Raw genomic sequence first — 13910 nt, 5'->3', positions numbered from 1 at the left:
ATTCTAAGCTTATAAGGCCAATTATTTTGTACAATGCCCCCTTTGGCATGTACCTCACAAAGCACATGCAGTAACTGGAAAGACCACAGAGATTCCTCACTGGGAGATTCCAGGACCCCAAACAACTACCCTACACAGATAGGCCAACAGCACTGTCCCTCTTTTTAGTTCCATACAGACTCCTCAGAGGTGACCTCTGCCTGGCATACAAAGCAAGCCAGACCCTGCCTTGATGGGACTGTTGCACATCTGGAAGGCAAGGCCAACTCGAACAACCTGTAGGTGCACCATCATCCTTATCTGTGATATCAATAGGGCTTGTTGTTGTGACAGATATGTGTCCCACAGACTCCCCATCTGTGGACTACATTCCCTGTCCACAACAAGCCGAGTGCCTAAAATCCCTTGTGAAGTGCTCTGTCTATAAGTGCATGGGAAACAGAAAATAAAGTCCTGTGATTCCACCTGTGTCCCTGCTGGACAGGGGCTCTGGGTGCTGGCATGTCTTAACATGGGCTACACTCTCGTCTGCGAGGGTTATAAGGGTTTCAGACCCAATAGCCTAGTAACCTCATATCAACCTATCAACCTATAAACAAATGTCTGTCAGTGGTTTACCACATTACTCTGTACTGCTCTGCCACGGACATAACTGGAAATCACAGTGCTATGTGGAATATACCACACATTTAATAGGCATCTCTGCTCAGTTGAATGCACTCTGTATCCACACCAAGATATGGCTATTCAGTTAAGAAGAATACCACACAAGAAGAAGATTTCCAGCCAGTATATCACTGAGGTGCTGGACTATTTACACAGCTTCATCAGCCAATCGGCTGTAGCCACACCTCTGAACCAGCCAGATTGGGCAAGAATGTTTATAGTTTGGCTCACACTTTTGGTCTATGCTTCATACATCTTGTATTTCTCAGGTAAATCACTGTGATGATCTGAGGATATCTGTCAGTAAGTAATGACACAATACATTTCATTGTCAGACGTCATATATAGGTTCATAGGTTCATAGATAGGTACTAGACTATCGGCCCTGGGGCCTATATAAGCCTAGCTAAAAAGGTTCCCTGGCTTTCGCCACCCAAGAAAATTATTTTCTTGTGCCTCTGTCAAGCAGTGCCGCAGAAGTGATCCCTGGGGTAAATTTTCTATTTCCCATCCAGTTGTCAAGGTTTTTCTTAAAGAGGGCCAATGAGGAGCTTTGCTTGACATGAATGGGTAGTGTGTGCCAGAGTATGGGAAGTCTCTGGGACAGGAATCTATTCCCTCCAGCATGTTCTGTTTATTGTGGTGACAAGGTTTAGGTCCCTGGAGCCTGTAGTTCTGAGAGATTGGGATTTCTTTAAGTGTAGCATGTCCAACAGCTCTGGGTTTGACATAGCTTTGTTCATAGGTTCATAGGTTCATAGGTTTATACTAGGCTATCTGCCCTAAGGCATTTATAAGCCTAGCCCAGAGTTTTGTGGCTTATGCCACCCCTTATGTTAAAAAATACTGTGCCCATTAGTTTGTTGTGCCTCTGTCCAGCAGTGACACAGAGATGATTCCCAGGGTAAACCTACGATCTCCCATCCACCGGTCAAGATTTCTCTTGAACAGAGCCAGCGAGGTGCTCTGCCTCACATGGACTGGGATTTTATTCCACAACATAGGGAGTCTCTGGGTGACAAATCTATCCCTCCAGCATGTCCTATTTATATCCGTGCTAAGGTTTAAGTCGCTTGCTCTAGTGGATCTGGTAGATTTGGATTTTTTGAGGTGGAGCATGTCCATTAATTCCGGGTTGGACATGGCCTTGTATGTCAGGCACAGGTCACCTCTGAGCAGACAGTATGCGACTGAATAGAGCTGGAGCTTCTTCAGTCTGGCAGCATATGACAGATTTTGGAGTCCCTTTATCCTTTTGGTGAGGAACTTTTGGGGTCTCTCCAATTGCTGCAGGTGTCGGGTGAGATACATCCCGAATGGGGCATTGTACTCGATCATTGGTCTGATAAGCGAAGAGTACAGGGGAATAATGACCTCACTTGATCTGGATGTGAATCCCTTCATGATCAGGGTGGGCAATGTAGAAGGTCTTTCTAACCACTTTAGCAATGTGAGTGTCAAAAGAAAGGCCACTGTCAACCTGGGTCCCCAGGTCCCTGATAACCTCTTCTGTGCTTAGTGGATTGCCACCTATATGGTAGCTTGGGGTTACCTTGTTTTTCCCGAAGGGTATGACTATACATTTTTTGGCATTTAACTTCAGACCATGGCTCTGGCACCAGCTATCAGTTTCTCTGAGACCCCTCTGAAAGATATCTGTGTCCGATGTACTTTCCACTATGGCGCCCAGTTTGCAGTCATCTGCAAACTTTGTCAGCCATAGTCCTCCTATGTTTGCCTGTACTTCTGAGAAGTAGATGCCGAACAACAGGGGGCCAAGGACTGAGCCCTGTGGGACACCACTTGTGACTGGCTTGGAGTCTGACATGGCGCCAGCTACTCTAACCCTGTGGGTTCTGTCTTTTAGCCAGTTTGCAACCCATCTTGTGACATATGGGTTTAAATTTAAGCTGGTAAGTTTCTCTATAATACCCGAGTGGGATATTGTGTCGAAAGCTTTTGCAAGGTCAAGGTAGGCTGTATGGACTGCCTTTCCCTCATCAGTGGCCTTGGTGACTGTTTTGAAGAAGTCGACCAAGTTCAAAAGGCATGATCTGCCCTTGACAAAGCCAAACTGGGTCGGGTCCAATGTCTGCAAGTCCCCTATGTCTTTGTTTATGAGTTCCGTTATGATCCTCTCCATAGCTTTGCAGACCAGGCTTGTTAAGCTTATGGGGTGGTAATTACCAGGGTCCGTAGAGGCACCGCCTTTGTGGAGTGGGACCACAGTTGCCGTATGCCACTCCTTGGGCACGCATCCTGTGGTAAAGCTAAGATTAAACAGCTGCCTTATGTGCGGGTTTAGTTCTTCATTGAGTTCGTGTAGCACACAGCCGGGGACACCATCCGGTCCCATTGATGCTATGTTTTTAGCTTTAGAGAGAGCAGCTTTCACCTGCGCATTGGAGATGTCTGGGAGGCTACACTCCGCTGGGATAGTTATCTCTCCCTTTGGGGGGGAGAGGGGGGTGTAGTTTGCACTGAACCTGTCTGCCAGTATGTTGGCAATGTCTGTGGGCTCAGTGATTTTTGTACCATTTTGGACTAATTCTCAGCATATCTGGGAGTTTCCACCCAGGTTTCTAACATAGCTGAAGAAGGCCTTATGATTGTCTTTTGAATCTATGGCAATTTTTCTCTCAAAGTTGGCCTTGGATGATTTTATGAGTGCTCGTATTTTTTTACCAATAATGATCAAAGGTGTCTTCTCTTTTATGGATTTTGCTCTATCATGTAACAGCTTTCTCCTCTTATTGTAAAGTTTGTTTATGGCTGGGGTCCACCATGTATGTTAGGCAGAGATTGCCTCTGAGTAGGCGATATGCGACAGAGCAGAGCTGGTGTTTTTTGAGATGGTCTGCGTATGGCATCTGTTTGAGGCCGGTAATCCTCTTAGCGAGGTATTTCTGTGGCCTTTCCAGTTGTTGTAGATGTCTTGTGAGATACATGCCAAATGGGCATTTTACACTATAATGGGTCTGATGAGGGATGAGTAGAGTGGAACAATGACCTCCTTTTTTCTAGAGGAGAACCCTTTTGTGATGAGGTGTGCCACGTAGAAGGATTTCCTGACTACTGTGGCAATGTGGTTATCAAAGGAGAGACTACTGTCCACCTGTGTCCCGAGGTCTCATCACACTTTTAGTGTTTAGTGAGCCACTACCTATGTGGTAGTTCATGGGTACTGAGTTTTTCTCAAAGGGGATGACAATGCACTTCTTGGCATTGAGCTTGAGGCCATGACTTTGACACCAAGCATCTGTCTCTGTGTGGCCCTTTTGTAGAATGTCTACATCATTAGGTGATTCTATTATGGCTCCCAGTTTGCAGTTATCTGTGAACTTTGTTAGCTAAAGACCTGTGTTGGTCTGCACTTCAGAGAAGTAGATGCCGAACAGGAGAAGACCCAGGACTGAACCCTGTGGTTCTCCACTTGTCACTGGTCTGAAGTTGGACTTGGAGTCGGCTACTTTTACTATGTGGATTTTGTCAGTGAGCCAGTTGGCCACCCATCTTCTGACATAGAGATTTATGCCCAGTTTAGTGAGTTTATCTATAATTCCAGAGTGGGGTATGGTATTGAAAGCCTTGGCGAGGTCAAGATAGGCTGTGTGCACTACCTTGCCCTGATCTATGCCTCTAGTGACTGCTTCAAAGAAGTCAATCAGGTTTAGTAGACATGATCTACCTTTTACAAACCCAAACTGAGTGGAGTCCAGGATTTGGAGTTTACCTATGTCTTTGTTTATAAGCTCCAAGATGATATGTTCCATGGCCTTGCAGACCAGGCTCATCAGGCTAATGGAACGATAGTTTCTAGGGTCCGTGGTGGCACCCCCTTTGTGGAGTGGGATAACCATTCAGTAGGCACATAGCCTGAGGTGAGGCTATGACTGAACATGTTACTTAGGTGGGGTGCCAATTCATTCTGTAATTCATGCAGTACGCAGCCTGGGATGTTGTCTGGTCTCATGGATGCTGTGTTCTTGGCTTTAGAGAGTGTGGTCTTTACTTGTTTATCCATGATTACAGGGGCTTTGCATTCTTCTAGTATTAAAATGGGCCTATTGGAGTGTGTGAGGGGGGTAAAGTTAGCCCCAAACATATCTGCCAGGATGTTGGCAATATTGGTTGGTTCTATATATTTAGTGTCATTGTGCTGTAGCTGTAAAATGTTTTGTGGCTGTTTTTGAAATCAGTGGCAATTTTTTTTTTATAACTGGCTTTGGAGAATTTTATGAGGGATCTCAGCTTTTTGCTGAAGCTGACCAGGGAGTTCCTCCAATCTTGGGATTTTATTATTTTTTGCAACAGCTTATTCCTTCTGTTGTAGAGTTTGTTTATGGCAGGGGACCACCAGATTGGCTTCCTTTTTTTGGAGGATAGTATCTTGGTTCTGTTGGAGATGGCACGATCCATGCACTCGTGTATGTGCTTATACAGTGCATTTGTGTAAGATTCAGCAGTCGTACCTCTATTTTCCATCCGCATGGGTGCCGTGAAGTTTGCCACTTCTGTCTTAAGAAGCATGGAGTTGGCCTTGGAATAGCTTTTGACAGTGGTTTCCTTAATGGGGAGTGGGGGTAGGGTATGGATATCTAGGGTGATTAGATTGTGGTCAGATCTGACCAGCGAAGAGCTGACCTCTGGCATGGAACATCAGCTACCCATATTGGTAATGACCAGGTCCAGGATATTGCTGCCCCTGGTGGAGGTGTGCACAAGCTGATCCAAGACATTGAAATTTATGAATTCCAGAAAACCTTGAGTGAATGAGTTGGTACATGAGTAGTTTTCCCAGTTGATGGTGGGGTTGTTGAAGTTGTCCATAATTACGGTATTGGGTTGCACCTTAATATTTTCCAGCATCTTAAGAAATGAAGAGTAGGAATCTTGGGACATGGTGGGGGATCTTTAACAAGCTACAACCTGGATTGCAGTCTTGCCCCGTCTTAGTTGCACTTGGATAATTTCGGATTCATTATGTTGAGCAACTAGCCTGGAGGTGTTGATATCCTTAATGAATATGGACACGCCTTCGCCTTTAGTCTTTCGGTCCAGGTTAGTTGGCTGAAAGGTGTGGTATGAATTATAGCCTGGCAATGCAGGGATATTCTCTGCAACCTTGACCTAGGTCTCTGTCACTGCACAGATGTCATTGTTCTCCATTTTAAGAGGGCCTCGAGCAAGTGCATTTTGAGGTTTAGACTTCTAGCATTGAGTAGCATTACCCTCAGAGTTTGTTTGCTTGTAACTGTTACAGTGGTGAATTTACAATTTGAACCTTGTCTAAAAAAAGGCACTATAGGGGTGGCAAAAACCTTAGCCAGTATCTGGAATCCCAGGGGTGACAGGTGCAGGCCATCTCTGGCAAAGCATTGTGGTCTGTCAACCATGTCATCCCAGGCAGACAGATACTGGATCCCCTTAGAATGACACCAGAAGCTTAGCCAATTGTTGAAGTCAATCATTTTGTCCTTGTACTGTGGTATCATTCTTGGTGATGGTAGGATGCTACTCAGGGCTAGGGTCATACCTGCCTGGGCTACAAGATCCAAGAGCTCCTCCATGTCTCCTTTCATGTAGTCCATGTAGGTACGTCTCAGGTCATTCACACCAACATGGACAATGACACAGTCATATTTGTACATGCATGCATTATGTGGCAGATCCTGGCACCCAACAGGCAGCTGACAGTAACTTTCTACTTGTTTAGCCTGATGAGTGGGACATCAATGTGCCTGACTATAGAGTCACCTATGACTAGTGTGTTGGGTACTTTGTTTTGCCTTATGGGCTGAGGTTGAGTGCAACACTGATTTTGTGGGCTATGTGTCATTTGGGTAGTGTTGGGGGGTAGTGGTTGTCTGCGTTTCAGCTTGGGAGGTCTCTGTTGCTTGGGCAGATTTTTATAGAGAGCCTCCGTGAATGTGGGTGCATTCTTTGTGTTTCTATGTGTGAGTTTTGGTAGTGTGGGTTTTGAAGGACTATGTGTTGAGTGTGGTGTGGTGCAGATGTTAACCTTCTCCTCTTGACTATCTAGTCCAGTCTTGGCTGGAGAGAGCTTGGCATCTCTCACAGGTTGTACTTTTGGGTGGTAGGAGGAGAGGGTTGTCAGTGTACATGAGGCAATTGTTACATTGCCTCAGGATGCCCAGATTCATCAGCTGGACAGAAGAAAACACTGGGAGCTGACCCATGGACATGCTTGGATAGGTGATTATTAATTTATGTATGAAAAAACAAAAATCAAACTGTAGAAATCACAAATAAATGGCCAGAGTGTAAGCAAAACTCTTATTTAATAAAATACAGTGAAGCGCTTATCATTTGTAAAATAACAAACGTCATCAGACTAAAACAGTTAAACCACAACTGAACTTCTTAAATAGCATTTGATAAGCCTGCCCTACACTAGAAAGGAAATGATGCCATGACAAAAATTTTAAATTTTAAAAATATAAAGCACATATATATATATATATATATATATATATATATATATATATATATAGATATATATATATATATATACAACACATATACATAAAATACATTAACTAAATTACTTCATTAATAAATAAGCTAAATATATCCTAGTTGATTATTAATAATGAAAACATATATAAAAGATATATATAAAAATATACATACAAATAAATATTCTTATTAAATCACTACCCAAACACAGGTCAGCAATAACTAAAACCAGCTTACAAATAATCTCACCTAAGTAATGCTTTTAGCCTGAGTATACTATTGATTGCACAGGGTGGCCATAGTGGTACAGGGGTTAGTGTTGCCACCTCACAGCAAGAAGTTCTCTGGTTTGATCCTTGGCTGGGGTGCCTTCTGTTTGGGGTCTGCATGTCCTCCATGTGGTCGTGTGAGTTTCCTCTGGGTGCTCTGGTTTCATCCCAAAGACATGCTGTAGGTGAATTGGACACTCTAACTTGGCCCTAGGCATGAGTGTGTGCCTTCTGTGGAAGGTTGGGTGATGGGCTAGCAACTCAACACCATAAAACTCTACTGCCAATCATGAGCAGACAGGTGATCTGCTGTGGCAACCCCGAACCGGGAAAAAAAGAAGATATTCTTGATTGCACAGTAGTCATTCAAACCTGGCCATACATAAGAATGTAGTTTTAGTTGCCAGATTAATTCTGCTTTTTCTAAATGCAGCATCCATGCCCACCCCCTAAGTTGTTCATGGACCTGTTGGATACCACAAAATTCAAATCTATGTTCACCATACTCCTGTATGTGTTTTACCAGTGCATTTGTTAAATTCATCTTTCTAATGGCATATAGGTGCTCATATACTCTTTCTTTTAGGGTTCTAGTAGTCTTCCCTATATAATAAGCTGGACAGTGCTTACACATTGCCACATACACCAACCCTTTCAAATTACAATTTAGTTTACCATATATATTAAATTTCTGACCATTAATTTGAACATATTTACCTTCATAAATATGCTTGCATAAATTCCACATTCCACATTTTTTCATGCCTTTTACTTTGTGTTTTTTTATTTGACACATTTCAAGAAGAGTTTTTTAAATTCTTGGCTCTCCTGGCTATCATTTTTACACCATCCTTAAATTTATTAATAACAGGTGCTTCAACCTCGATTAAATGCCATTTCTTTAAAATTATTGTTTTTATCTCATAAAAATGGATGTTAAATGTTGTAATGAAGGTTGCATTATAATATATACGATTATCTTCCTTTTGTATATATATCTGGTTCACCTGTTGATTTAAGATTGGTGAAAAATGTCCATTATTCCTTTTATTGCTAACCTCTGTATACACCTCATGCAATAAACTAACAGGATCACCCCTACTTATAAACATCTCTGTGAGATGCCTGCGCTCAAAAATAAAAATTGCTTCCAAGCTAACCATTTTAGCAGCACGGACAAATTATCCTTTTACTACTGCTTTCTTATTGGATAAAGGATGGGAGCTTGTAAAATGCAGGAAAGAGTTAGAGTAAGTTGGTTTCCTTTGTATTTTTGCAATAAATCTTTGGTTAATTCTGTCCTTACTAAGGTTAACATTCAGATAGCTTATTTCTTGCTCATCTATGGCATGTGTAAATTTAAATACTGTGTCATGTTATTAATATATCCTAAAAATTGCTCAACAGATTGTTGGTCACCTTTCCATAGCATAAATATATCATCCAGATATGGCGATACAACATAATGTCATCAGTATAATTGTCTTCCAAGACATATTTCTTTTCCCATCGTCCCATAACTAAATTGGCAAAAATGGTCCCACAAGGTGACCCCATCGCAACTCCTACCTTTTGAAGATAGTAGCTGTTATTAAATATTAAGAAGTTATTGAAAAATACTATGTCAAACAGATCAATCTAGTATCTAAAACTACATTCTTATGTATAGCCGGGTTTGAATGACTACTGTGCAATCAATAGTATACTCAGCCTAAAAGCATTACTTAGGTGAGATTATTTGTAAGCTGATTTTAATTATAGCTGACCTTTGTTAGGGTTGTGATTTAATAAGTATATATATATATATATATATATATATATATATATATATATATATATATAAAACAAGAAACATTTTAATTAATAATAATCAGCTAAGATGTAGTTATCTTATTTATTAATGGAGGAATTTAGTTTAGTTTTATGTATATGTGTTTTATATATATGTGCTTAATATATTTTTAGAATTTTAAATTTTTGTCATGACATAATTTCCTTTCTAGTGTAGGGTGGGCTTATCAAATGCTATTTAAGAAGTTCAGTTGTGGTTTAACACTGTTTTAGACCGATGAAGGTTGTCATTTTACAAACGAAAAGTGTTTCACTGTATTTCATTAAATAAGAGTTGTGCTTGCACTCTGGCTATTTATTACTACTAGACCCCTGAAAGAAAGAGTATATGAGCACCTATATGCCATTAGAAAGATGAATTTAACAAATGCACTTGCAAAACACATACAGGAGTATGGTGAACATAGATTTGAATTTTGTGGTATCCAACAGGTCCATGAACAACTTGGGGGGGTCCCATGGATGCTACATTTAGAAAGAGCAGAATTAATCTGACAACTAAAACTACATTCTTATGTATGGCTGGGTTTGAATGACTACTGTAAAATCAATAGTATACTCAGGCTAAAAGCATTACTTAGGTTAGATTATTTATAAACTGGTTTTAATTATAGCTGACCTGTGTTAGGGTTGTGATTTAATAAGTATATTTACTTATATATTTTTTTATATATTTTTCTATAACAAGAATATTTTAATTAATAATAATCAACTAGGGTGTATTTAGCTTATTTATTAATGAAGGAATTTAGTTAATGTATTTTATACATATGTGTTTTATATATGTGTGCTTTATATTATTAAAATTTTAAACTTTTGTCAGACATCATTTCCTTTCTAATGCATGGTGGGCTTATCAAATGCTATTTAAGAAGTTCAGTTGTGGTTTAACACTGTTTTAGTCTGATGAAGTTTGTTATTTTACAAACGAAAATCGCTTCACTGTATTTCATTAAATAAGAGCTTTGCTTGCACTCTGGCCATTTATTTATTAATTTAAGTACTAAGAACTGTTTTTCTCTTGACATATGAGGAATGTCAAGTGCTGTAGTAATTTGTAGTTTATTTACGGCTTATAAAAAGTTCTGAGCAAGTGCTGAGCACAAGGAAACAGTTTTGAGTGCTGAAACTAAAAAAAACTGGCTAGTTCTAGCTAAAACTTGTTAATTTTAGCACCAGTCTCAAGAAGAGAAGCAGGCCATGGCCTGTTTGGTGATCCACAGTCTTGTTCCAGATGATACAAGGGTCTGCAGGCTTGTAGCCTTTTTCTGATAGATGCCTTGAATAGCAACCAGACCAGAGTATGTTAAGCACAGACACTCACTCTACAACCAGAAAGAGTCAGGAATCAATGCACTCTGCTCCTACTCTCACCAGGATCAGAATATAACCACAGATTCTAAGCTGTCACCTATAAATCAGTTATTAAGCTTTCTGGTGATCAGCTGTTTCCAGGAAATAATGTAACTACACTCCTTCTCTCACCAAGAGAAAACAGAAGTACTAATCCCAAGATGACTACTGAAAGGTAGAATGTGGGCTCTAAAATAACTGGTGATCTTGCAATAGATGCTTAAAGGTAAGATGAAAAAAAAATGATTTATCCTAAACACTGCAGTGTGCACTGGAGGAGTTAGATGTGAAAGAAGGCAACTTAAGTTTTACCTGTCTAAAAGTTAGGTTTTAGTGGAGAGTCATTATTTTTAAAAGAGCAAGATAGAGTGAAAGGGGGTGGTCACTTTTGTATTCTGGCACTATGGAATACAGTAGGATGACCAATAAATTTAAATAGTTGAAGGGAAGTGATTTCACAAAATGATAATTTTGTGCTTACTCGTACCAGCCAGTAAGAGCAGAGAGGAAATGAGATATATGGTCAAATTAACATAAGGGGCAGGCAACTAGAAAGACACTGGTGTTTAAAAACACAACAGTAACCGGGTGTGAGGGTGGGAAAAAATTCTGTCTGACTTACAAGAAACAGAGCTGTGGTCTCTTTTCAAGTTTTAGTATGCAGTTAAAAGCAGAATACAAGTAAAAGAGTATAAAGAAAGCAAATCACAGTATACAAAATAGAAAAAGACAATAAAGTAGTACAAAACACAACAAATAAAAAGCAAACTAACCTTTCCCTCACAGCAAACTGTAGCAGAATCTGGGTGAACCTTTCCAGTAAAGCTCTGAAATGTTTTATTTTACCCCTTAAATAGAAGGTTTAGTTCCTAACTTCACCCCCTCAGTTCACAGATGATTAACCTTAGCTGAACTGTTGGAAGTTATGTGTGACTCCTTAACTGACCTCTTCTAATTTCTGTCTGACTCAGTAGAGACAGAGCTGTGGCCTGTTTTCAAGTTTTAGTATGCAGTTAAAAGCAGAATACAAGTAAAACACAGTGTAAAGAAAACAAATCATAGTATACAAAATAGAAAAAGGCAATAAAGTAATACAGAACACATAAGATGTCTGCTAAAACAAATTATGTTACTCTATCAACTTTCTACATTAATAAGAGCAATATTTACACTATCTTCATATGGCTAGGCAATTGTCCCCCCATTTTGGCATGCAATCTACCAATTTCTTGCGCTAACAGATTGAGAGGTATGGCTGTAGCACACAAAACTCTGGACTGGAGTACAACTATCACTAGAATGGAGTCCTACTCTTACTATAGAAGTTCATACTGGGCATGGTTATACACTTAGAGAATTACACCCCATGTCTAAAACCACATTGGATTATATAACTGTATTGTGCATATGTCTTTGCATACAGACAACTATGTACACTTTAACTGTCTCTACCCACACCCATCATACAGGATTACCCTCAGCTAGATGTAGGTGGCCCATATATAATATATCTATATCTGTCATGTGTAATACACAGACATATATATGGGCAACATATAACAATATTTAAAGCATACATACACATAAACATAGGGAAGATAGAGACAGACAGTGATAGAGAGAGAGAGAGAGAGAGAGAGAGAGAGAGAGAGATGGACTGGGAGACATGCACACAGAGTGAGTCATAAACAGGGATACCCTGAAAGGCATAGAGTGAAGTCCTGCTGCAGGCAGCTGCATACAAGTTGCAGCCAGTCGCATGTGTCAGCATAAAGGTGAGCCCAATTGTGTAATAGTACTGAAGCAGGGGGTTGTAATATCACATCACCTCCCTTTGTGTGCATGTGTGTTCGTAAGTTAAAGTACTATGAGGCCTTTCCCCCTCAATACACATTCAAAGGCCCTACTGTACAAAATCTGATGATGTCATTCACCTTAGAAGTACCTTTGGACAGTTATTAGCCCTATAAGCTCTGTGGCACGTGCAATAACTGTGTAACACTATAGTACAAATAACTAGATATGCAGGGGTTTTAATCTCAGTTCTGGAAAATGTGTGTATGTTTGTAGATTGAAGTATTTTGAGACCTTCACCACTCAGTACATTCCCCCATTGTCATACTTTACAAGGGCTGCTGATGTCATTCACCTTAAAAGTACCTTTGGACAGCCATCAGCCCTATAAGGTCTGTGGTGCATGCAATACCTATGTAACAGTATAATGCAAATAACTACATAGGCAGGAGTTCTAATCTCGGTTCTTGCAAATGTGTGTGTATGTTTGTAGGTTAAAGTATTTTGAGGCCTTTCCCACTAAGTACACTTCCTATTGCCTTACTTTACAAGGGCTGCTGATGTCATTCACCTTAGAATTACATTTGGACAGTCCTCAGCCCTATAAGCTCCATGGCAAATGTAATGACACTGTAGTACAAATAACTAGGTAGTTTGAGGTTCTAAACTCTATACTGACAATTGTGATACTGTGTGTGTCTGTGTGTGTGTTTGTGTCTGTGTGTATGTCTGTGTGTGTGGGTGCATGTGCGTGTGTGTGCGTGTGTGTGTGCATGTGTGCGTGTGTGCGTGTGTGTGTGTGTGTGTGTGTGTGTGTGTGTGTGTGTGTGTGTGTGTGTGTGGTTGGGTAAGAACCATTTCCTCTGAGGGGTGGTTATACCATTTTGAGGTGTTCCACCCAGTACACTTCCCACTGCCAGATGTTATAAGGGCTGCTGATGTCATTCACATTAGAAGTGCCTTTGGACAGCCATCAGCCCTATAAGCTCCATAGTGAGTGTGATAATTACTTGAAAGTATAGTACAAATAACTGGATAGGGAGGGGTTCTAATCTCAGTTCTGGTAAGTGTGTGTGTGTGTGTGTGTGTGTGTGTGTGTGTGTGTGTGTGTGTGTGTGTGTGTGTGTGTGTGTGTGTGTGTGTAGAAGTGTTTGTATGTGAGTAGGTTAAAGTTTCTTGAGGCCTTTCCCACCCAGTACACTTCCCATTGCCCTACTTTACAAGGCTCGCTGATGTCATTCACCTTAGAAGAATCTATTTACACTCTTCAGCCTTATAACCTTTGTGGCATGTGCAATAACTGCATAATACTGTAATACACATAATTAGATAGGAAGGGGTTCTAATCTCAATACTGTGTTTGTGTATGAAGCATATCCTTTGTGGCTGTGTGCACTGGTTATACCATTTTAAGGCCTGTTGATCCCCTCCCCATGGAATTACTTTAAACAGCCAGTGACTGGCATCTTTCTTACATGCACCATGTTAAACTATACA

Source organism: Protopterus annectens, chromosome 3.part1, assembly GCF_019279795.1.
Source record: "Protopterus annectens isolate FY-2018-M chromosome 3.part1, PAN1.0, whole genome shotgun sequence".
Lineage (NCBI taxonomy): Eukaryota > Metazoa > Chordata > Ceratodontiformes > Protopteridae > Protopterus > Protopterus annectens.
This window is presented reverse-complemented; position numbering follows the sequence as displayed.